General features: G+C 38.8%; 1 pseudogene; it reads left to right on the top strand.

Moving 5' to 3' along the window:
• LOC117695038 (mas-related G-protein coupled receptor member B8-like) overlaps window positions 1-24942 on the top strand; it is an 83331-nt pseudogene extending 58389 nt beyond the window's left edge.
• The last annotated feature ends 467 nt before the right edge of the window (window positions 24943-25409 follow it).

Here is a 25409-nt window from a genome sequence, read left to right as displayed (position 1 = left end):
GTGGAATTGGGGGGGTATAATGTGAAATTTACAAAGAATAAATAATAAATTAAATTAAAAGACCTACAGTTGTCTGGTAAAAATAGAATAGTATCTTTTGGTTTGTAATAAAAATTTAATTATTATAAATAAACATAATGAGATGCCACACTATGTCCACTGGAATATAAAACGTCTGATGACACCAATTTCTGGTGGGAAAGAGCAGTAGAAAATGCTCACATACAATGAGCAGGACCCAAAGTCACCAGGTACTTATAAAGTCAAATGAAAGTTTCAAACAATACAAAATCAGTTTATCATTGGATACAGTAGCAATAGTACTTAGAATTTGCCCAATTTAATTAAAATACACTCCCGTATAACGTCTACACAAGTCCATGTTACAGAAGCCCATTGGCAAAGGTATTTACATGTGTAATCATGAGGTCAATCATTAGCAACACCAAAACACTCTAAAAGTTTGTTGGACTTCATTTTCTTACCACATCTAGAAGGAGTCTAAATGTTCTTCACAGGTGAATGCCTAACCAAACAATAGAGCATCCATTTAAAATAAATCATTAGTCACCATTACTAATAAATGAACTCACTATAAGAGAATATGAAGAAGCCCAAATGATAACTGAATGAAGTTAGTCTTATGCAACCTGGGTCCTCCAATAAGATGAAGACAAAAACTTATAGTGGCAGAAAAATACTCAGTGGTTGCCAGGAGTTCTGGAAGGAAATCAGAGAAAGTAGGATGGTTTTAGGACATCAAAACTCTTCTGCATATGACTATAATGACAATCAAACAACCATAATGTTTTAAAGACTTCCAAACATCATTGGACTGGGTTAAAATTGCACAAGTCCCATGGCTGCTTGCCAGAGACTTCTGTCTCCTCTCTGTCACTGTCACTCTCTAGGAGACTTGTCAAATACTTTCTGGCTCCCCACCAGAGAATGCACAGGCACTACATGTGATCTGAAGAACCAGGCTCCCCAATAACTTTAAGACAAATCAGAATCCTAATATGGTCTAAGTTGGACTCCAGTTGTTCTACCTGATATTGAAAACTAGAAACCATCCACAATACCAGAGGAAATGTATGTCAACCTCCTTGTGAAAGATGCTAAAGGTACCAGATTGAATCTAATAATCAGAGGTACTAGTCCTAAAAACCAGCAGTTAGAGGAAATTCATACCCAAACATGCTATGAGTTAAGTCCCATTTGAATGTTATAAATACCTCTGCTGGAAGAAGAAAAATGGTTAGAACTAGAAAGAAAAAAGAATCGCAAACTAACTCCAAATGTGTACTGGATTCTCCAATAAAGAAATGAAAACAGGGTTGTCATTAAGTTTCTGAAGATTGGAAGACATTTTTGCATGTAAAGAGAAGGAAAGTTTCTTTGAGCTGTACAGGCACCAGTAATAGTCACCAAAAAGACATTCAACCCCCAAAGCATCAGACAATGAGATAGATTTGAGAAGAATGCCACACCAAAAATGAAATAAAATCCAGAGAGCCAATCAGACTTAGAGAATGAGGATACAGAATTAGGGAAAGGGCTGAAGAAGCTGAAGGGGATTGCAACCCCATAGGAAGAACAACAGTCTCAATTAACCAGACCCCTCAGAGTTCCCAGGGACCGAACCACTTACCAAAGAGTATAACTGGGCTGGTCCATAAGTTCCTGACCCACCATTGCTTACCTGTACCCCTGATGGGAAAACATTCCTTGCTGTGGGACCATGTCCAGTTGAGGGGTTCTAGCTAGCGGGTAGGTGTGGGTCCTATTGGGCTGAGTTATGAATCCTGCGCATCTGTTCCCCAGGCATCTGGAACCATCACTCAGGGGGGCAGAAGTGTGGGAATTTGACTGAGTTCACTCCACTAAGCTTCAGGTGGACGCTAGGCTATGAGAAGCCACTGAGCTCTGCCTGGGCATGGAAAGGTCTCAACCTGCAGGGGCAGAGGTCCTGAGTGGGGACCCCCAGGCAAGAAGGCATGCAGGGATAGACTAGTCTCAGACTCCTGGGCAACCATGCACTGCTGGGAGCTGCGGAAGTGTTGAGACTGGGGGCATGTGGGCTGGATGGGCGCACAGCCAAGAGGGACAAGGGAGAGCCCCCCTGCAGGGTGGAGACTCTTGGTTATTGTGACTCACTTGGCTGGGTCATAGCAGGATCAGCTAGCTTGCTTGAGTTGGCAGGCCTCAGTGGCAGGAACGTAGAAAGGTCCTCAGCAGGAGATTAGACTGTGGCTCGTAATCAAAGCCCCCCCCCCCATGGTTCTCCACTGCAGGCCCCAAAGACACAAGGAAGTCCATGGTTTTAAAAGGTATATTGTCATAGTGGAAAGTGGATCTAGCTGTACCCCATGTCCTCAGGGCGGGCCTGGGGTTAAATACCATTTGTAAGGAGTGTCTGGGAAAAAATGCTTAGTTGGCTATTCCCTCTAGCCTTTAGGTACCTCATTAATATGGAGATCTCTTGAGGCTCTGTGGCCTGTAGTCACACCCTCTACCTATAGAGGGGCTGGTAGGGGTGTTGCCCTACATGACTGAAAGGTGCTGATCAATGGAGGTCTTCAGCCTCCAATCGGGGGCCTGGAGTCTGTGAGTGTGGCAAAATGTATGTCGTCTCTTGCAGGGAGTTTGGGAGCATGGCAAAATGTACGTTGTCCCTTGCAGGGATACCTGCTGGGTCTCCGGCCATCTCTAGCAAGTGCTCCACCAGAAACCATGCTATCCTTTCATGGTCCCACACTTTGCCTCAAATTCTTAGAACTTGTGGAACAGAGAATCAAAAAGAGAATTTATAATGACTCTTGTATTGTTATAAAATGTACCCAGTTATTCAGACTCAATCATGGACTGGTCTAGAAATCAATCCAATATTGGAAATAACAGTGTTCATTTGGAAATCTGGTTCTGAACATTTTCAGAGACATATATGGTAATTAGCTGCAGTTCTCTATGATGTTATGTTAGCAAGAGATAAAGTTGGGGCAGGATCTAGATTTCAAACAGGTGTTAGCACATGTGTTAAGGCTCTTTTAATTGTCAAGTTAAAAGTACTTATGTTTCTTTTACAGTAGTTAATGTAAGTTGCATTGATTGTACAACTTCTAATTGTGATTGTGTTTTAAATTCAGCATGTCAGTTAAAAAGGTCTATAAATGAGCTTTTATTTTAGTGCCCTGAGTATCAAAGAACCTTGGTATTTTAAAAATAGCTTGCAAGTACTGGAAGAAATGAGACAGACTTTAAGCAGAAGCAAGATGGTAGTGGGCTTGATTATTGCTGGTATAACAGCTTTAATTACATTAATTGCTAGCACCACTGCTTCTGCAATTGTTTTGACACAAGAAGCTAAAACAACTACTTTTGTTAATCATTTAGCAAAAAAAAATGTTACTAATGTGTTGAATATACAAGATAGGCATTTGGAAGAACAGACTCATGCTCTTAATCCTACTCAAATTACTAGAAGGAGGTTCAGAATTTAAGGGTAAGGAGTCATCTCAAGTGTCATGCCAAATACCACTGGATTCATGTTAGTTCTAAAATTTACAGTGGTACTCATTATAATTAGGAAGTTTAATGACACTTGCAGTGTATTTGGCATAATTTGAACACCTCTCTGGAAGGTTTAATGATACATAGGGAGCTTATGAATTTCAAGAATGCTGCTTTGCTGAGCATTGATGCAGTAGATACTGCAGATAAAATTACCCCTGGCCTGAGGTCAGTATTTCTATTTTGGTCAAGCTTCAAGAATGGCATATATAGTTTGATCATTCTAGCCCTTTGTGTCCTGGGAATACTTTAATTCATGCCCACCATGTTAAAGCTTGTCTTTAACAACATCAACATGTTGGTAGCTAAAGTACATGGCTTGAACCTGAAAATGGATCCCCAGACAGAGCTATTAAGTTAACAAGCTGGCAAGCCAAGGATGGATAAGATTTTGCACAGAACCCTATCAACCTAAGACATAAGTGCATTGCTTTTGATAATGCATATTCCATGACAGGTAAGGAAGGTATTCTTGTCAGAATGACCTAAGACATGCTCAGTCTTGTTAATAAAATAAAAAAGGGGGAAGAGCCTCAAGAGCCTTTGGGGCTGCTTGGCATGAATCTGATATGAGCAAAGGACAAGGAAATGGGCTACTTGGCAGGAATATGACATTGGCCAAGAACAAGGAAGTAGGCTTCAGGCAGGTATCAGACGTTAGGCTAGAACAAAAAAATAATTTCAGGTACGAATCTAATCTTAGGCTAGAACAAAGAAGTAATTTCAGGCAGGAATCTAAACATTAAGCTAAAACAAAGAAGTAATTTCAGACAGGATTCTGAATTTTAGGCTAGAACAAGGAAGTAGGTTTCAGACATGAAAATGACCTTGCACTAGGACAGGGAAGTAGGCTCAGATACTTTGGTCATCATGATAAGTCCTTAGAAACAGTGATCACAGGAGTATTCACATCACTGAGTTTAATGTCTTGAATTTTCATGGACTATTTGTGGTTATTGTCTTGCTTTTTCCTTGACTATTTGCATCTATTGCATTGCTAGACCCTCAACCTAGAACTGACCTTAATGCATGCATGTAATTAAAATTGTATAAAAGCATATTGGAGGAGGAGAATGGGATAGGGGGTCTAGGGAGGGGAAATGGGGAAAGGGGATAACATTTGTATTATAAATAAATAAAATATTCAACAAAAAACATTGACACAAGAGTCAAAGAAAATGTAAAAAGCTACTAACCCAAAACATCCAGAAAATCCAGGACAAAATAACAAGACCATACCTATGGATAATGGGTACAGGAGAGAGTGAAGATTCTCAACTTAAAGACCAGTAAATATCTTCAACAAAATTATAGAAAAAAAAAAAACCTTCACTAACCTAAAGAAAGAGATGCCTATGAACATAAAAGAAGCCTACAGAACCCCAAATAGATTGAACCAGAAAAGAAATTCCCCCTACCACATAATAGTCAAAACACGAAATGCACAAAACAAAGAAAGAATATTGAAAGCAGTAAGGGAAAAAGGGTCAAATAACAACACATAAAGGCAGACCAATCAGAATTACACCAGAAATCTCACCAGAGATTCTGAAAGCAAGAAGATCCTGGACTAATATCATACAGACCCAAAGAGAACACAAATGCCAGCCCAGGCTACTATAACCACCAAAACTCATAATTAATATAGATAGAAGAAACCATGATATTCCATAATAAAACCAAATTTACATGATATCTTTCCACAAATTGAGCCCTACAATGAAAAATAGATGGAAAACTCCAAAACAAGGAGGTAACCTACAACCTAGAAAAAGAAAGAAAGTAATCTTTCAACAACTCCAGAAGAAGATAGCCACACAAACATAATTCCAACTCTAACAACAAAAATAACAAGAAGCAAAAATCATTTTTCCTTAAAATCTCTTAACATCATTGGACTCAATTCCATAATAAAAAGACATGGACTAACAGACTGGCTATGTAAACAGGACCCAGCATTTTGATGCATACAGGAAATGCACCTCAATGACAAAGACAGACACTACCTCAGAATAAAAGGCTGGAAAACAATTTTTCAAGCAAATGGTTCCAAGAAACAAGCAGGAGTAGGCATCTAATATTGAATAAAATTGACTCTCAACCACAAGTTATTAAAAAAAAGAAAAGAAAAACACTTCATACTCATCAACCAAAAAAATCTACCAAGATGAACTCTCTATTCTGAACACCTATGGTCCAAATGCAAGGCAACCCACATTCATAAAAGAAACATTACTAAAGCTCAAAGCACACATTGTATCTCACACAATAATAATAGGATACTTCAACATCCCTCTCTCATCAATGGACAGATCATGGAAACAGAAACTAAACAGAGACACAATGAAACTAAGACAGGTTGTGAACCAAATGGATTTAATGGATATCTATAGAACATTTCATCCAAAAACAAAAGAATATACCTTCTTCTCAGCACCTCATGGTACCGTCTCCAAAGTAAACCATATAATTGGTCACAAAACAGGAATCAACAGATATAAGAAGATTGAAATAATCCCATGCATCCTATCTGTTCACCACAAACTAAGACTGGTTTTCAACAGTAAAAAGCAAGGAAAAGCCCTCATATACAGGAAGCTGAACAATGCTCTATTCAATGATGACTTGGTCAAGGAAGAAATAAAGAAATTAAAGACTTTAGAATTTAATGAAAATGAAGCCACAACATACCCAAACTTAATGGGACACAAGGAAAGCAATTCTGGGAGAAAAACTTGTAGCTCTAAGTGCCTACAAAAAGAAACTGGAGAGATCATACATTAGCAGCTTGACAGCACAATTGAAAGCTCTAGAGCAAAAAAGCAAATCTACCCAAGAGGAATAGACTGCAGGAAATAATCAAACTCAGGGATGAAAACGACCAAGTAGAAACAAAAATAACTATACAAAGAGTCAACAAGACCAGGAGCTGGTTCTTTGAGAAAATCAACAAAATAGATAAGCCATTAGCCAGACTAACCATAGGGCACAGAGACAGTATCCAAATTAACAAAATCAGAAATGAAAAGGGAGATATAACAACAGAATCTGAGGAAATTCAAAAAATAATCAGATCGTACTACAAAACCTATACTAAACAAAACTGAAAAACCTGGATGAAATGGACAATTTTCTAGACAAATACCAGGTACCAAAGTTAAATCTGGATGAAATAAAACATATAAACAGTCGCATAAGGCCTAAAGAAATAGAAGCAGTCATTAAAAATCTCCCAACCAACAAAGGCCTGTGACTAGATGTGTTTAGTGCAGAATTCTAACAGACCTTCAAAGAAGACTTAATACCAATACTCTTCAAAGGATTCCACAAAATAAAAACAGAAGGAACTCCACCCAATTCATTCCATGAAGCCACAATTACTCTTATAACTAAACCCCACAAAGACCTAACAAAGAAAGAGATCCTCATACCAATTTCCTTTATGAATATTGAAGAAAAACTACTCAATAAAAGTCTCACAAACCTAATTCAAGAACACATCAAAATGATCATCCATTGTGATCAAATAGACTTCATCCCAGGTATGTAGGCATGGATTAGTATGTGGAAATCCTTAATGTAATCCACTACATAAACAAACACATAGGAAAAAACATATCATTTCATTAGATGTGGAAAAAGCATTTGACAAAATTCAACAATCCTTCATGATAACAGTATTAGAAAGATCAGGATTTAAAGGCTCATATCTAAACACACTAAAAGCAATATATAGCTAACCAATAGCCAACATCAAAGTAAATGAAGAAAAACTTGAAGCAATCCCACCAAAATCAGGGACTAAACAAGGCTGCCTACTCTCTACCTATTCAATATAGTACTTGAAGTCCTAGCCTGAGCAAATAGACAACAAAAGAGTTCAGATAAATACAAATTGGAAAGGAAGAAGTCAAAATGTCACTATTTGCAGATATGATAGTATACTTAAGTGACCCCAAAATTCCACCAGAGAACTCTTAAACCTGATAAACAACTTAACCAAAATGTCTGGATATAAAATTAACTCAAACAAATAAGTAGCCTTCCTCTACTCAAAGGATAAAGAAACTGAGAAAAAATTAAGGAAATGAGACCCTTCACAATAGTCACAAATAATATAAAATGCCTTGGTGTGACTCAAAACAAGTAAGTGAAAGATCTGTATAACAAGAACTTCAAAACTCTGAAGAAAGAAATTGAAGATCTCAGAAGATGGAAAGATCTCCCATGCTCATGAATTGGCAGGATTAATATAGTAAAACTGGCCACCTTGCATAAAGCAATCTACAGATTCAATGTAATCCCCATCAAAATTCTAACTCAACTTTTCACAGAGTTAGAAAGATAAATTCTCAGATTTACTGGAATAATAAAAAAAAAAAAAAAACAGGATAGTGAGAACTATTCTCAATAATAAAAGAACTGGGGGAATCACCATCCCTGACCTTAAGCTGTATTACAAAGCAATAGTGGTAAAAACTTTATGGTATTGTTACAGAAACAGGCAGGTAGATCAGTGGAATAGAACTGAAGATCCAGAAATAAACCCATATACCTACGGTCACTTGATCATTCACAAAGGAGCTAAAACCATCCAGTGGAAAAGAGACAGCATTTTCAACAAATGGTGCTGGTTCAACTGGGAGTCAGCATGTAGAAGAATGCAAATTGATCCATTCTTATCTCCTTGTACAAAGCTCAAGTCCAAGTAGACCGCCACATAAAACCACATACACTGAAACTAATAGAAGAGAAAGTTGGGAAAAGCCTCAAAAACATGGGCACAGGGGGTGCCCCGGCCCACAGGGATTCCACGAGACCTTAGGGAAGGGGGTGAACGAATGAAAGGACAAGAGACACAAAGAATGAGAGCAAGTCTGAGGTTCTGATCAAGCTCTGAAACTTTAATTTTGGGGGCAGGTTATAAAGACACAGCAAACCGGGAAGGTTGGGCGAGGGTCATTGTTTAGGGCTATCCTACTATGGAATCCTTACTGTCTAAGACCTTCCCAGTGTCATAATCTTATCACCCTAGACCATCCCACTGTCATAATCAGCTCCAAGGAAATCTTTAAGTTCCTGGGACCTGAGACCTGTGAACGTCCTTTCTTAACCTTGTACTGACTAGACTTTCTAAAACAGCAGGTAATTTCCTGGGTTTGGCTCCTGGCAAGGGGGAAATTTCCTGAACAGAATATTTAGTGGCTTATGCTCTAAGATCAACAATAAACAAATGGGACCTCATAAAATTGCAAAGCTTCTGCAAGGCAAAGGGCACTGTCAATAAGACAAAACAACAACCAACAGACTAAGAAAAGATCTTTAACAATACTACATTCAATAGAGGGGTAATATTCAATATATACAAAGAATTCAGTAAGTTAGACTCCAGAGAACCAGATAATCCTATTAAAAATTGGGGTACAGAGCTAAAACAACTAATTTTCAATTGAGGAATATTGAATGGCTAAGAAACACCTAAAGAATGTTTAACATCCTTAGTCATTGGGGAAATGCAAATCAAAACAACCCTGAAATTTCACCTCACACCAATTAGAATTGCTAAGGTCAAAAATTCAGGTGACTGGCAAGGATGTGGAGAAAAAGGAACAGTCCTCCATTGTTGGTGGGATTGTAAACTGGTACAACCACTCGGGAAATCATTCTGGAAGGTCCTCAAAAAATTGAACATAGTATTACCTGAGGACCCAGCTATACCATTCCTGGACATATACCCAAAATATGCTCCAACATATAACAAGAACACATGGTATACTATGTTCATAGCAGCCTTATTTATAACAGCAAGAAGTTGGAAAGAACCCAGATGTCCTTCAACAGGATGCAGAAAATGTAATACATTTATACAATGGAGTACTATTTGGGTATTAAAAATAATGTACTCATGAAATACTTAGGCAAACGGATCAAACCAGAAAATATCATCCTAAGTGAGGTAACCTAATCACGAAATAACACAGATGGTATGCACTCACTAATAAGTGGATATTAGCCCCAAAGCTCAGAATACCCAAGGTACAATTCACAGACTACATGAAACTCAAGAAGAAGGAAGACCAAAACATGGATGCTTCAGCCCTTCTTAGAAGGGGGAACAAAATACTCATGGGAGAAAATAGGGAGACAAAGTATGAAGCAAAGACTGAAGGAAAGGCCATCCAGAGATTGCCCCACCTGGGGCTCCATTCCATATACAGATACCAAACCCAGACATTATTGTGGATGCCAAGACGTGATTGCTGACAGGAGCCGCCTGATATTGTTGTCTCCTCAGAGGTTTTGTCAGAGCCTGGCAAATACAGAGGTAATGTTCACAGCCAACTGTTGGACTGAACATGGGTTCCCCAAGGGAAGAGTTAGAGAAAGGACTTAAGGAACTGAAGGAGTTTGCAACCCCGTAGAAAGAACAACAATATCAACCAGCCAAACCCCTCAGAGCTCCCAGGAGCTAAAATACCTACCAAAGAATACTTATGGCCTTGTCAGACATCAGTAAGAAGAGAGGCCCTTGGTCTGAGAGGCCCTTGGTCCTGGGAAGGCTTGATGCCCCAGTGTAGGGAAATGCCAGGGTGAGGAGTCCAGAATGGGTGGGTGGGTGAGTGACTGAGTACCCTCATAGAAGCAGGGGGAGGGAGGATAGGATAGAGGGGATTTCCAGAAGGGAAACTGAGAAATAGGATCATATTTGAAATGTAAATAAATAAAATATCCAATAAAAAGAAGGGATCCTGTAATAAATGGAGAGTTAAGACTAGAAGACAAAGTCAAGAGTATGGATCACGTGTGTGTGTGTGTGTGTGTGTGTGTGTGTGTGTGTGTGTGTGTGTGTGTGTGTGAGAGAGAGAGAGAGAGAGAGAGAGAGAGAGAGAGAGAACATAGGAAAGTTCTGGAATACCATGAAATACCTAACTTTCAAATTAAGAACACAAAAGAAAAAGAATAGGGTGCTCATCACTAAATAAGATGTTTATATTCCATCACTCCAGCAAGATTAACAGTTATTGATTATGACAGAGAAGAAAGATTGCTAGAGCCAGATGTCATAAATGTCTATAGCAAAGTATTTGAAGACATGACATGTCTTGCCACATGTGAACTGAGAGTGACTGTGACTTTATGTACAAGATTTGCACAAAAATTAAGCCAGGAAAAATCTAACATGCATGAAAGGTTGGCACAGGGAGTTCCTCACCTAAATGAGAAAATATTGACAGCTAATGGTCCCTGAGGCAGGAAGAGTCATTTTTCTTCAAGTCTCAAAGAGACTCTCTTTGTGTTATAACAAATGGTCCCCCATCTATATATACACATACAGGCGGTACTAAGTGTACTAAATAATATTCTTTCATAAAAGAGCACATGTTGATGAGAGAGGGAAGAGGTACCATTATAGAAGAGGAATTGGAGGGGAGGTAAGCTGTAAACCTTGGCCTTCAAATACCCATTTGTCAAGTCTGAAAACCCAGAAAGGTGCCAGCAGGGCCTTTTCAGTCTCCTATTAAGGGAGAGAATACCTGAGACTCCTTGCAGTCTTCTCCTAAAGGTAACATTACAAGACTCTGGTCTAAAAAAAGGTAAATAATAATTTTGAGAATAAGTTACTGAAAAAAAGAAAAAGAAAACAACTTACCTTTCCCATATGATTCTTGATGCAGGTGGCAAGCTGGTCTGTGATAAAGAGACTACAGAGTCACCTGTCAATACCCATGATGTCTCTGTCCTAGAACGGTGACTAATAGGAGTGAAACCTGTGGCTTGAAGAAGACTTTTCAAATTGTAGAGAGGTCTTAGGTTTCCTGTACACAGCACTGTTAGCAAATGCATGTCAATTCTTTGAGTTCTATTCTTTGTGAGATGACTTTCAACATTTGGTCTAACAAGTACTCTCTTTTTTCCTCTTCCTAAACCAACCCTGTAGCTCTCCTTCCATGTTAGGGCTTACTGTCTCTATACTTCTTACAGCCAGAGGACTGTCAAAGATAAGCTCTCTAACCTAGTTCTGGGAACTTGTACAATTAAAAGCTATACTGTGTCCTATTATTATTCAATAAGAAAAGGTCCTAAGGGAGCCAGACCACACATGTTCATTATCACACCAGTAACACATAAAAGCCTTTATCCCAATGGCACAGATAAATATTAAATAAAAACACTTTGGTTTCTATTCTTGAGAATTGAAAAATTAGATCAAGTAATTCATCTAACTACATGTGGTAACTATAGATTTTATTGTAATCTTATATTTTAATTACATTTCTAATAACAAAATGATGAAATCATGGCTCATGAAAAATGAAATGAAAGAAGATATAGATAATATGGAAAAATCAGAAAGGAGATGCTTAAATACCCATAATTAAAATGCTATAATATCCTCATAGAATATATGAAATAACAGATATATTATAATTGCATCAACATGGGAAATTGGAGAGAAAATGTCAGGATTAAACCACTTTAACAAAGACAAAGAATATCACTGAAGAGTGTAAAACTGAGCATATAGGCTCACTGAAAAAAAAATACAATGGAAAACTAAAAAAGAGGAATACAAGGAGAAAATCTACATATATATTCAAGAATATGTGTAGTGTCATTCAATTACAAGAGCTATAAGCATAAACAATTAGAGCCGTAGATTGAACCAAAGAGAGGGAGACAACAAAAACACTTAAAATGATTAATTGAGAATTTTCCAAAATTATTACCAGAAACCAAATATATCACTAACAAAAAAGGGAAAAATTCAAAATGCTCAGACAAGCCACTAAAGATGACAAGGGTTAGAGTAGAAATGCCAAAAAAAAAAAAAATTAAAAATAAAATTTAACAAAACACTAAATCTATTCACTTAAGAAAAAAACAATATAAGTAAGGAAAAGGAAAGAAAGGGAGAAAACAGAAAGACAGAGACAAAGAGACAAAAACATAGAGACGGAGGAAGAGAGAGAAGTGTATTAAAATTGATTGGTTGTAACAAAGTCATATTAAAATGGAAATCTAGAACATAGTGGGTAGAAAGAACCTAAAATCAACAAAATTTCCACCAGGAAACAGAACAAAAATTTTAAAAAGAAATACATAAAAATCAGATGAAGAAAACAGATAGCAGTGACACTGAAAACAGGAAATTAGTATATAAAATCACAAGCCAGAACCACTTTCTTTGAAAAGAAGAACAGAGCAGATAAGCCTCTTATCAGACTAAGCAAAAGTGAAAAGAGGAAACACACAAATTACTCATACTAGACAGGAAAGATAGGATACACCCTCACAACTAATCAAGAACCTGGAATACAAATTAAACAGAAGAAAAAGTTAATTAAAAACTTACAGTAACAACTAGGTGATCAGTTGAGAAAATCACTGAAAGAAAGGGTTATTCTTTGAGAACAACAAAGTCCGTAAGCCTCCACATAGTGCTCTGTGGTCAAGCACTTGCAAATAATCATGTGACTGTAGTTACGATAGTCAGAGGAAAGTGCATATCACAAAAGAAGAGATACTATCATCCTCCCCCAGAAGGACTGGCACCTCAAACACTGCAGACATGTAGCTCTGGAGAGGATGTGGAACACAGGCACACACACACCCACCATGCCAGTGAATGCAGAATGGTGTGCTGCTTTAGAAGATGATCCCAATGTTGCTTACATTATTGAACATACAAATTGAACAGAACATGCCCTTGCTGAACATGGGCCTATAACAGCATCCAACAAGCATAGTGTTCCTTAACATGTCCAGTGAGTTGAAAGCATAAGTCGACTTGAAAAAACAAGAATTATTGGTAGTTTCCATCTTGGTGGCCCAAATTTAAAATCAACCAAGATGTTCTTCATAAGTGAATGGATAAGCTGTTGAGCATCCATTAAGTAAAGTATTGTTTACAAGACTAACTAAATGAGCCATAAAGCTGTGAAAATATGTAGACAGACTTTAAATGCATATTACTGAGACAAAGGCGGCAGTTTGAGAAAAGCTATCCATGGCATGACTTTAGTAATAAATGAAATTCTGGAAAACCCCAAACTACATGACTAAAAGATCTATGATTTGCTGAAGCTCTGAGTTGAAAGGGAAGACTGGATGCAGTACTAGGCATTTTTACAAAGTTAGAAGCATTACACATATCACTGTAATGGTCCATAATGACATGTTATAGTTGTCAAACCTTCTGAGTTGTACAACACAAAATGAAACACAATAGTCACTGATATTCATTGTAATTCATTGTTATTATTCATTCACAAATTTTAATAAGTGCATTAAGACATATAATGTTAATAACAAGATAAAATTACACATTGATGTTGAAGATGGGGAAAAGAATGTACATACCTACAAGCTGTTGGCCAGGTGGGCCTCAGAAACTTCCATCACAATACAAGTTATTTTTCTGCTATTGTTCATCTGCCAAAATCAGATGGTGAGAGCCTATTGAAATATATACTCCATATATTATGGATACATGACTCAGGCAATTCCAGCAGGAACTGTTGTGGAAGCTTTCTCCCTACTGACTACTGTTCACAGTTTTGGGAGGTACAATTCTGGCAATGGATGATAAAAGCCATCAACCATTTTTCCAGATGTATATCCCATGTAGCACAATTCCAACATGCAGTGAACAGTGTGCAACAGTGGCATAATTGCTGAGGGTGTAACCAACCACCTTGTCTGGATTTAAGGTTCACGCCACAGAAGTGGACATATACTTGATACTGTAAACTTGGTCAAAACTTATGTTTAGAGAAATCCCAGACTTTGGGGAAGAATATACTATGGATGTTTGCTAAATAGACACCTAGTCAAACTACCCTGAAACATGTGTATTAGCATCAATAGACTAGTGCTGCTCTCAGACTGGGTCTGAGGATGTTTTTTTAACAAAGGCCACAATCAACAGTTAAAGCAGAGATATTCACAATGTTGAAAATAATGTATCTGTCAAATGTTCACCCATAAATAAGAGAAGTATATCGCCTCATCCAAGGCCAAGGATCATGATAGATATGCAGTCAGAAAGGGTGTAAGAGGCTGAGGATGGAGAAGGGCACCCACTAGGAAGCACTGGCCTCAGAATATGGCATGTCACTTGAAATCACAAATTTGTGTCATCACAAACTTGTGTCACAAGAGAAATGTAAGCAGAACAGTATTTCACAGTAATTAGAGTATTTAAGATAGAAAAGTCTCAGCATGCCCCCCTACCCCACATCAGGAGCATGTAGAGCAACTGGAGCTCTCATGCTTTGTTGAGAGTAAGTACAACCACACTAGAAATTACTTAATTAGTTCTTTATATAATGAGGCATAATGTGCAATACAGCATAGCCAAGAAACTAAAAGCATGTATGTACAAAATTCTTTCCATAAAAATGCTCAATCAATCAATATGAAATGGTTAACTATGGTAAAACTATAGAGCTTTACAATGCTGATACAAGAAATAAAACAAAATGGAGTAATTCCAAACAAGAGGCTATGTATAGGATGCTAGGATCCAAAATTGCTTATGTCATGCTTCTAAAAGTATAAGAAAATGCAGATCAAGTTTGTGGCTGGTAAAGGAAGCAGAAGCAGTGTTTTCCTCTAGGAGCAGTATTCAATAGGTGAGTACAGAGTGACTTCAGAGGTGTGTGTGTGTGTGTGTGTGTGTGTGTGTGTGTGTGTGTGTTCCTGTGGAGTTCCTATCAAACAATAAAGTCAACTAATCTGAACCCCTGGGAGCTCTTAGAGACTGAGCCAACAACCAAAGAGCATACACAGGCTGGCCCAAGTCCCCTGGGCATATATGTAGCAGACATGCATCTCAGTCTCCACATGGGTCCCACAACAACTGGAACAAGGACTGTTCCTAAAGCTGTAGCCCGACTTTGGAATATGTTCCACAATAGAGATACATTGTCTGGCAGCAGTGGGAGAGGATGTGACCCTGCAGAGATTTGATGCACCAGGGTGGGAGGGATATGTAGGTGGGCCCCACCTTCTGATAGGAGAAGGGGAGGGGAAATGCAGTGAAAGACTCTTTGAGAAAGAAACTGAGAGGTGGGCATCATTTGGAATGGAAAGGAAGGAAGGAAGGAAGGAAGGAAGGAAGGAAGGAAGGAAGGAAGGAAGGAAGGAAGGAAGGAAGAAATTGCATTTTGATTATTATGAGTCATATGAATATGCCCTTCAATACAGTTTACACCAAACCTATACCTAAGTCATCTTTTACACATAACTTATTTTTTATTCTTAATTATTTTACCTTAAAATATTTGCAAAAATTGAGAAGAAATGAAACATTTAAATGAATGTATTACTTTACATTATGAATTCCATTTGAAACCTACCATGAGTGTTTAGAGCACGCAAGAAGAGGAAAATTCTCTAAGCAATTTAAGAGACAAAGTGGGAGGAAAGGGAGGGATGAAACTGAATGTCTACTAGGGTACTTGAGAAATTCAAACCACAGGGAAACAGCCAACCTCAAACCTTACATGCTGTTGCCTTATTTGAGTGTCAGACTTAACCACATGCTTGCAAAACCTAATGATGAAATAAACAAGCAGAAAGACGGGCAAATCTGATTAATTGCACAGCATATATATTTTGACTCTGCATGCTGAAATTCTGGCATGCAAGATGTGCCCACAGATGCATAATGGCATGGCTATGACAGGGTAACTAACTGCATTTGTCTGATCTGATGCCTCCTCCATAGGAGGGAATTTTATATCTGGTAACAATCTCACTCAAATGCCCATATCTACTGGCATCATAGGCCCTAGGTTAGAACCTGCTACTGTTATTTTGATAAGGGGTCATGTCAAATTGCTCTCTAGTTATATTTCTATCCATATATTCAATCTGCTCTCCATGCTCTTTTTTCCCCAGTGGAAACAGTCAGTGATCTGATGCATAACTAAACAGTGAAGAGAATAAGAGACTAAGTGACTAGTCTACAACTGTCATCTGTCTCAACATATTTATACTCAGGAACTAGAATGGACATAAAAGTGGCCTGCCATTATTTGGTAGTGAAAGGTAGTGAAGCAAGACTCTGAAATTTACACCTCCCATAAATGGGATCCATCACTAGTAAGAAAAGAAGCTCTGAATATTCGCTCTGAATACTACTTCTTCTACAGAGCAGTCTGTAGGAGAATCTAACTGAGACCTGTGCACTAGCATCCAGATACGAATCTCTGCCACAACCACTGCCAACCCCAATTTGGGCTGAGGCTAGAAAAATGAAGAATACAAATACACCAGGAGCATTCACCTCAGTGGTCAAGGGACTGTTTCTATGATGCATCCCACATCCTTTGTGGACACATCTATCATTGGGTCAGTTTTGACAGGCAGAGCTCAGAACTTGACCTGTGCCCTGTGGCAGAGAGATCCATGTTTTGATCCATACCTCAAACAACTTTGCCTTGTGGCAATCTCGAGAATGTGCATTTTCTTTTCTTGTTATAAAAAAATGTTTTAAATTATTTCCTAAAAATTTCATACAATGTATTTTAACCATATTCACAACTTCCCCCAAATCCTTCAAGACTATTATGTGGTAATAGAAAAGGACACACTTGCAGAACAGTCGATTGATTATATCTGCCTAGACAGAGTAATCAGCCCTTAATAATTCTGCAGCACTAAGGTCTGTCAGATGATCCTGGGCCAGAAGGCTGAAGGACAGATGCTCCAACATTTTGTAGTAGAGGGAGTGTCCAGGTGTTCAGAGGTCTCTATACATTGGCTAAGTTTTAGAAGCTATGCTTTGTGCTTCCCACAATTATAGTTAACTCAGTCATTCTGGATTTCTGACGGGGTTGAAAACTTATAGCCTCATAGCCAATCCTGGCTATTTACCTTGAGAGAAAAGATTTGAGTGGATGGTCATCCTAAAGCCAAGGAAAAAGCCAGGTTCAGAACTAAGTGTTTTAGTTAGGAGAGACGACAGAGGTTCTGGTTAGTCAACAAAATGTTGGACTGGGTATGAGGACTATCTTGTACCTCACAGGTACAAATTGGCATAATTAAGCTCTAATTGTATTTTGAGAGAAAAGTTTCATTTTAACAGGAAGGGTGATATGTAGGAGGAGCTAAGATGGGAGGAGTACTGAGAGGAAGAGAAGGAGTAAGAAGAGGAGGAGAAGAAGGAGAGGAGAAGCTAGGTGATGAAAAAGAGAAAGAGGGGGAGACAGGGAGGCAGATGTTCATGTATCTCCACCAGTCAAAGATAGTTGACATATCTAGGTTGTGGGTTACACCTCTGATTGAGCAATACCAAACTTATAAAGCCTATGATTAACATTTTTAAAAAAATGTATATGTGCAAAAAGAAAAAGGGGGCATGGGATATGGGTTTTCTAAGGAGGGAATGGGGAAAGGGGATGGCATCTGAAGTGTAAATAAAATATCTAATAAAAAATAAAATAAAAATTTCATACAATGTATTTTAATCATATTCACAACTTCCCCCAAATCCTTCAAGACTATTATGTGGTAATGGCGTGATATGAATATTTGTAGTTCAGCTTGCTTAGGACCTTTTCTTATTAAATACAAGAGAGGACAATGTGGCTTTTATGTGCACAAGCTCCAAGCACTAGCTTATTGTGCATTGGCAGTCACCTAGCCTGAAGAAGTCTAGAAACAATAAACCCTAAAACGGAAGGGAGCCATAGGGTTGGCTTAAGAAGAAGACAAAGGAGTACTTGCCAGACCAAATGTTAGAACTCATCTCATGAAGAACGTGACTCAAAGGAGTGACATGCATTTGCCAACACTTCTACATATAGGAAACTTCAGACCTCTCTACCATTTGATAAGGCTTCTTCAAGTCACAGGCTTCATTCCTGGTAGACACCTTTCTAGAACACAGATATCCTTGGTATTGGCAAGTGAATTCGCAGTCTCTTTACTTTGTCACTTACCAGCTTACCACCTCCATCAAAAAGAATCTGGGAAAGGTAAGGTCTTTTTTTTTTTTCAAGAACTTATTCTTAAAGTTGTAGTTTGCTTTTCTTATAGCACGATCTTGTAATGTCACCTTTAGGAGGAGACTGCAAGGAACCTCAGGTATCCCTCCTTATCAGGAGACTGGAAAGTCCCTCTTGGCAACATTGGGGCCTTCAGACTTGACTAAGGGATATTGGAAGATCAAGGTTTATAACCTACAACCCCTTTAATTTCTCTCCTATAATGCACCTCTTGCCCCTGCCTTCTTCGTGTGCTATTATAAAAGAACACCATTGAGTACCCTTAGTACTGCCCATATGTGTATAGGTGTGAGACCATGAAGAGTCTCTCTGAAGTGACTCTTGAAGAAAAGTGACTCTCTGCCTCAGGAACTATCAGCTGCCAATATCTCCTCAGGTAAGGGTGGAAGCCCATAAGCCCTTCTTTCATCCATGCTGCTATCTTGGCTGGCTTGATCTTCTTCAGGTCTTGTATATACAGTCACAGTCACTGTGGGTTCACATGTGGCACATTTGCCTACAGGTCTGGTTCTTTTCATACTAATGTTAGTAAGACTTGGCATTCCCTTCATATTTTTCTTTCATTAATTCCGTATTTTCCCACTTGATAGCCTGTCCCACACCAGAACTGACAGCAGACATTGGTCATGCTTTTGGTTTCCAATTCCTGCAGCAGAACTGAATCACTCTCATGACAGAAAGAACTTGAGATTCTGTCTTTGTTACAGCTCTATTGGTTTGAAGGGACACCATGACTAAGGAAATTTATAAAAGAAAGCATGTACTTGAGGCCTTGTTTACATTTTCAGGGGTGAATCCTGGAATACCCTAGCCAGGAGTGAAGCAGTGAGTAGAGAGGCATAGTTCCAGAGCAGTGAGACCTTAGATCTTATCCAAAAGTTACTGTGGGAAAACTGTTGCAGTGGACCTGCGGCTGGGTCACAGGGAAGTCCTCCACACTGGCCACAAGACAGCAGGCCACAGTAGACACGAGGGAGTTTGTGGGTTTCCAAGAGTTTATTGTTCATGGCGAATGTAGATGGTATATACACACCCCCCTTAAGCCAGAATGGGCCTGGCTTAAATAGAAAGGGGGAAAGAGGGGCAGATCTGGGAGGGAGTAACTTAATTAGCTACACCCTCTGGCATTTAGGTAACTCATTAATATGGAAATTAGAGGCCTATAGCCATGCCCTCTACCTGTGCTAGGTGACACCCCTTTGGGAGGGCCTGCATAGCCCTTTTGTGACTACAGAGCACAGATTAATGGAGATGTAGACCATGTGTCAGGACCCTGGGTTCTGGGAGTGTGGTCAAACACCTGCCATTGCCCTATTGGGGTCGTGGGGTTCCAGGCTTGTGCCCATCCAAGAACCCAAATACCCTTCCATGGCCCGACAAGTTACAAGCAGAATTTTTTTTTAAAGGAAAATAGGTCTGTTGAGGGCTTTTGAAAACTCAAAGACTTCTCCAACAAAGTCACACCTCCTGACACTTCCCAAAACAATCCCACCAACTTGTTACCACACATTCAAGTATATGAGTCTATGGAGACCATTCTACTTCAAACCTCCACAGGTTCAGAAACCCGTTCTTTCTGTCACATAGTCTGAGACACTGAGAGTCTATACTGGGACCATCAACTTCTCTCATATCAGTACAGGACATAGATTGTTGATGGCCCAAATAAATACAAACTGGATTTAAAAGAAGGCTCCAAAAATACTGGTTTTGAAAATTTTCTTAATCTCTGTACCCTGTTTCCTCTCCTTATGAACCAGGTCAGTTCACATATATGGGTGGTCCTAAGAATCAGAGAATGCCCATCATGTGCTCAAGTCTTCTTTTCTTTCCAGGAACAGTAGTGGAATGTTCCCAAGCATATATTCAAGCATCCTAGACTGGAATGCACTGAATGGAAGCAACCACACTGAAAATTCACCATGTTACATCTTGTCCTGTGCCACGATTTTCTTTTCTTTTATCATTGCCCTCATTGCACTGGTAGGAAGTGCAATAATGATACGGCTTCTGGGCTTCCAGATGTGCAGGAATTTCTTCTCTTTTTATGCGCTCAACCTCACTGGAACAAACTTCTTCTGCACTCAAATTGTATTTTACCTAAAGAAGATAATTATCTTCTCCCCCTCCATCTATATATCCTCATCCCATGGTTTTTCTACACTATGTCCACCATCGCTTACCTTGGAGGTATGAGCATGCTGACAGCCATTAGTGCTGAGCATTGGTTTCTGTCATTTGGCTGGTTTGGTATCAGGGAAAATGCACCAAACATACATCACTTCTCATTTGTAATCTGCTCTGGGCTTTGTCCCTGCTGTTGAGCATCCTGTAAGGGCAGAGTTATAGATCCCTGTCTAATAATTTTAACAATGATACATGATAGATATTTAATTTCATCATTGTTGCCTGGTTACTTATTTTATTTGCAGTTCTCTCTTGGTCCAATCAGGCCCTGTTGATCAAGATCTTCTGTGGTTCATGTCAGATTCCTGTGACCAAGTTGTATGTAACCATTGTGTACACAGTGCTAATCTTCATGATCTGTGGCCTTTCTTTGGGGATTAACACTTTCCTCTTACACTGGATTACAGATGTTTATTATATTATGCCTTGTAATTCTTTTCATGGGATAAATTCTCTACCAGTTCTGTGTTAACAACTGTGCCAACCCCATCATTTGCTTCCTCATTGGCTCCATTAAGCACTACCTATCCCAGTGTGGGACTCTCAGGATCCGTCTGCAGAAAACCATGCAGGACAACCCTGAGAAAGAAGTTGAAGAAGGTGAAGAAAGTAAAGAAGGTGAAGAAGATGAAGAAGGTGAAGAAGGTGAAGAAGGTGAAGAAGGTGAAGAAGGTGAAGAAGAAGAAGGTGAAGAAGGTGAAGAAGAAGAAGAAGAAGGTGAAGAAGGTGAAGAAGGTGAAGAAGGTGAAGAAGGTGAAGAGAATACTATACTCTAGTGCAGTATCTGAGAGCTGCTTTGATCAGACACAAGAGGCTTTGCAAGACAATTTTTCCCTTATCCTTGAGGAGCGATTCCACAATCTCATTGAATTGATGGCCTGAGGTTAAATTGATTAAGAAATTAATCATTCTCATGGAAGTAGAGCAATGCAGGACTTGTAATAGAAATACAGCCTGGAACTTCCCTACAATTTCTTTGTTGAGCTTTCAGTGCATCCATCCCCTTGAGATGTGACCCTTTGTAATTACTATGGATCAGGACTGCTCCCCACTTTTGACAAACCCCTTCTTCAGCAGAATGTTGCAGTTCTTCAGAAAATAACATGATCATTGATAATTTCAAAGATTGGTGCTTGCCCATGGGATTGATCTCACGTTGGGCTGGTTATTGGTTGGCCAGTACCTCAGTTTCTGGTCCATTTTTGTCCTTGCATTTCTTTTAGACAGTACATATTTTGGGTCAAAAGTTTTGTGGGAGGGTTGTTGTCCTTATCCGTCCACTGGTATTCCTGCCTGGCTATAGAAAGTGGCCACTTCAGGCTCCATATCCCCACTGTTATGCCTCTAGGCTAAGGTCACCTGTATTGGCTCCTGGGAGCCTTTCCCATCCCAAGTCTCTGTTACTTCCTAGAGGTGCCCTGCTAACCACCAACCCCAGCAGTTGCAGATTTACATTCATTCTTCTGGCCCTCTGGCCTTTTCTCCTGTCTCTTCCCACACCTGATCCTGATCTATTCTCCATTCCCCACCAAATATACTCTCCAACCCAGGTCTCTCCCTCCCTCTGCCTCTTATGACTATTTTATTTTACATTCTAAGAGAGAATCAAGCAACCTTGCTTGGGGCTTCCTTATTGTTTAGCTTTTTTGAGTATAATGAGTGTATCATGGGTATCCAGTACTTTACAGTTAAAGTACTTATCACTGAGTAGATATATCCTTTTAAGTCTGGATTCTCTATCTCAGGATGATATTTTCTAGTTCCAGACATTTGCCTGAAAAATTCATGGTGGTTTTAATAGCTGAATAGTATTCCATTGTGTAAATGAACTATATTTTTCTGTTTTTTTTTTTATTAAAGGACATATGGGTTGTTTCAAATTTCTGGCTATTATACATAAGGCTGCTATGAACATAGAGGAATATGTGTCCTTGTGGTATGGTGGAGCATTTTTGGAGAGTATACTCAAGAGCAGTATAGCTGGGTTTTCAAGTAGAACTATTCAAAATTTTCTAAGAAACCACCAGATTGATTTCCAGAGTGGTAACATAAGTTTGCAGCCCACCAGCATGGAGCAATGGTCACCTTTCTCCACATCCTCACCAGCATGTGATGTCACTTGAATTTCTATCTTGGTTATTCTGATTGGCATAAGATGGACTCTCAGGGTCATTTTGATTTGCATTTCCCTGATGACTAAGGATTTTGAACATTTCTTTAAGTGATCCTCAGCTATTTAAGATTCCTCTGTTGAGAATTCTCTGTTTAGCTCTGTACTCCTTTTAATTGGGTTATTTGGGGTTTTGGTGTCTAACTTCTTGAGTTCTTTATGAATTTAGAGATCAGACAGAGGGTTGATGAAGATCTTTTCCCAATCTGTAGGCTTTGTCCTATTGTTTATTCCTATTGACAGTGTCCTTCACCGTAGAGAAGTTTTTCAGTTTTGTGAGGTCCTATTTATCGATAGTTGTTGATCTTACAGCCTAAGCCATTGGTATTGTGTCCAGTAAATTGTCTCCTATATCAATGCATTCAAGGATATTTTCTACTTTCCCTTCTATTAGATTTATTATATCAGATTTTATACTGAAGTCTTTGATCCACTTGGACTTGAGTTTTGTACAGGGTGATAAATATGGATCTATTTGCATTCTTCATCAAACAGACTTCCACTTAGACAAGCACCCTTTGTTGAAGATGCTTTTTTCTCATTGTATGGTTTTTGGCTTCTGTGTCAAAAATCAAGTGTCCGTGGGTATGTGGATTTATTTCTGGGTCTTTGATTCAAATCCATTGATTAATTTGTCTGTTTCTCTACCAATACCATGAAGTTATCATCACTATTGCTCTGTGGTATAGCTTGAAATGAGAAATGGTGAATCTTCTTGGCATTCTTAAATTGTTAAAGATTGATTTAGCTATCCTGGATGATTTGTTTCTCCATATGGAGTTTAGAATTGCTCTTTAAAATCTGTAAAGAATTGTACTGGAATTTTGATGGGAATTGCATTGAATCTGTAGATTGCCTTTGGTAAGATAACCATTTTCACTATGTTAATCCTATGGATCCATGAGCATAGGAGATCTTTCCATCTTCTGGTGTCTTCTTCAATTCCTTTCTTCAGAGACTTGAAGTTCTTGTCATACAGGTCTTTCATTTGCTTTATTAGAGTTGGACCATTTTATTTCATATTATTTGTGACTATTGTAAAGGGTGTTGTTTCCCTAATTTCTTTCTCAGTCCATTTATCATTTATGTAAAGGAGGGCTATTGATTTATTTAAGTTAAGTCTTTATTCAACTACTTTGCTGAAGGTGTTTATCAGCTGTAGGATTTCTCAGATAGAATTTTGGGTGTTGCTTGTGTATACTATCACATCCTCTACAAAAAGTGATACTTTAACTTCTTTTCCAAATTATGTGTCCTTGATCTCCTTTAATTTTTTTAGTGCTTGAGCTAGAACTTCAAGTACTATATTGAATAGATAGGAACATAATGAGCAGCCTTTTCTGGTCTCTTATTTTAGTGGGATTGCTTTAAGTTTCTCTCCATTTAATTTGATGTTGGCTATTGGCTTACTCTATATTGCTTGTATTATATTTAGGTGCATGCCTTGTATTCATGATCTCTCCAAGACTTTTAACACAAAGGGGTGTTGGATTTTGCCATTATACATACACACACACACACACACACACACACACACACACACACACACATGCGTTCTGCTTGAGCCAGTTCTCCAAGCAGTTCTCTCTTGCTATCCTTAAAAATTCTCTGGATACCTCATCTCCTGAAGATCATAAACCCAGTTATTTGTTTTATATATTAATGCAGTCAGTTACTTCAGGTTTCCTTTAAATTATCCTAAGAATCACCATCTGGTGACCTCAGCCCCCTTATTCTTAAGAGACAGCAAGCTCACACTTTCTTTAACATTGCAAAAGAATTTGGAGATCTGTCTGCCTCTGTTGAGCACAGACAATAAGCTAGCTGGGTGAAACCTGGTCTTGAAATTACTATTTCTTCCATAACTGGACCTAACCTTGCTGTATCCCAGGCTGACATTGAACTCAGGAATCTGTGTGGTTTATATCTGACTTTCTTTGTATCTTTGTGACAAGCTGGCTCATGAATGCAACTGCCTTTGTTCCTTTAGATTTGTGAAGCCCCTCATGATTCAAATTGCATCCTTATATTTTACATAGTTGAAAAATTATATATATTTGGAACCCATGTTTATAGAGTCTTTTTCCACAGTCTTAAGGGCTGTCCTGAAGGTCCCAGAATTTACCATTTTGCTAAGACATTAGCCACGCCTTTGCTTTGCCGACTGGTGCTGTATCTGATTATCATGGAGTCATTAATGTTAAAAGGGAGGACATCCTTTAAAGGAAGCATGTGAAATATGTACATTATTATACAAACAAGCCTTCTGCCTAAGGTGAAGACCCCCATACTCGGGAGACCCTTCCTCAAGCCTCAGGACATTGCGGCCACCCAAAAATCACAAGAAACCATACCTGGATGCAATCAGCAGAGGTTTATTAGGGGAGGAGCCGGTGGTAAAAAACGACAAGCTCTTTAGCTCCAAGAGCAGGGTTTTTGGCCCCGTGTGGTGGGTTAAAGGGTCT

Source organism: Arvicanthis niloticus, chromosome 1, assembly GCF_011762505.2.
Source record: "Arvicanthis niloticus isolate mArvNil1 chromosome 1, mArvNil1.pat.X, whole genome shotgun sequence".
Taxonomy (NCBI): domain Eukaryota; kingdom Metazoa; phylum Chordata; class Mammalia; order Rodentia; family Muridae; genus Arvicanthis; species Arvicanthis niloticus.
The sequence above is the reverse complement of the archived record's forward strand: the minus strand, read 5'-3'. Positions and strand labels throughout refer to the sequence as shown.